Raw genomic sequence first — 1,853 nt, forward strand, 5'->3', positions numbered from 1 at the left:
CTCTCTCTCTCTCTCTCTCTCTCTCTCTCTCTCTCAAATAAATAAAAAAAATTAAAAAAAAGAAAAAAAAAAACATCACTTTCAATGATTCCAAGATAAGATGTACCTTCCTGTGTGCTTGGCATGACGAGTGCTGAGTGTGTACATATATGTTAGTCACAAGTTTGTAGCTTGAAGGGATACAATTCCACGCAACCACAAAGAGCAACAGGAAATGCATTAGTTCATATAAATGCTAGAGGGAGGAATATTTCCAATAGACACCACTGAGTTTGGGGGTTCAAGCATCATGAGTTTACTCTGCTAATTACTGATTATTGCTTCTCTTTTCCTCATGGCTAGCTTCCTCCTCAGGTTTTGTCCTTCCCTGGCATGGCAAAGAAGGGAGGTCAGTGGTCAGTGGTAACTTCAGGCTTCCATTAGGCTTATACCAATTTTCCAAATGAAAACAAAGGAGATCTTCTTTCCAATCATTCTAACAAAGCTCAAGGGAGGGCTCTGCTGTGTTGTATCTACATTTCGTATCCCTCAGGAGGGCCAGGAATGTGGGGTCACTGACAGCTAAGTCTGGCACACTTGCTCACCTTGTGTGGTGACCAGAGCACTCCTCACAAAGAACTGTTTACTTAAAAGGGGGAAAATGGATATTTAATGGCATGCACACAAATTTTATTTTGCTTAGAAGTACAGGCTAAACATGGAATTTAGGGCCATTATAGAAGCACATGTATTCAACAGAGATTTGAATGAGAAATAAAAGCACATACTCAAAAGTTTCAGCAAAATATAATGTTGCACCCTTAGGTAGAAGAGTCTTGTTTCATTAAATGTTGTACACAGTCACATTTTGTGATTTCTCTTCATTTAATTTAAGCAGAAAAATACACTATCATTATGACATCTATAAGTAGTTTCTGTTATACACATTATTGGCTAAATTTTCTAAATCCACTTTTGTACTTTAATGCTGAACTTACAAAAATACCTCTGACAACAATGGAAATAAAGTCCTTTCATAACACTCTCATGTGTTTACACATATTATTTTGCTGTGATGGGATTCTGTTAATATCAATGTATTTCTGTAAATCTCCTCAGTTCACATGATCAAAAGGAAATAGATGTATAGTTCCCCAGCAGTTAATTAGCACATACAAAATGGTATTGGAGAACAGAGGAGGAGAAATAGATGTGCCTTTTTCTTATCATCTCCATTCCTTTGAGTTCTTTAAATCTGATGGATGTCACACACACAACTAGATTAACTCCAATTTATACAACTGTGCTTTTTATACCTCTTTATACAGAGGTAAATGATTCTACAGATACCGTTTTACATATCTACACATGTAGACTGCAGTACACTGCTAGTAAGCATATGTACATGTGTGTATATGTTTCCAGTAGTGTGTTGAAGGTTATGACATTCTCAGCACAGCAGAGCAGGTACAGGAGGCCAAGTGAACCTTTCTCACTGGTGAACATTATCATACTGTGCAGGAAATGCTTTTAGCCAAATACCACTATTTTGGACACTAAGAAGAAAATGTTCTAGGACACATTATTAATTTTTTCCTACAGCTTTGTGTCATTGTTTAGCCTCCAAATGATTCATAACCCAAAATAGAAATACATATACACACAAAATTAAAAAAATTCATGGTGAAAATCTGTCCAAAGTTGCAAAGGAAAGTTTTAGCCTGGACTTAACGCAAAGTAATGAACTGACACAGTCTGAGAATATCATGCGGGAGTTACTTTGTGACTAATGAAAATCAATTGGCCTTACAAAAGGTATCAAGTGTCGTTATAGATTGGTGAGGAGAATAACAGTTATCTGGATAGTAGATGTG

Source organism: Octodon degus, unplaced genomic scaffold (genome assembly GCF_000260255.1).
Source record: "Octodon degus isolate 3935 unplaced genomic scaffold, OctDeg1.0 scaffold00068, whole genome shotgun sequence".
NCBI classification, from domain to species: Eukaryota; Metazoa; Chordata; class Mammalia; order Rodentia; family Octodontidae; genus Octodon; species Octodon degus.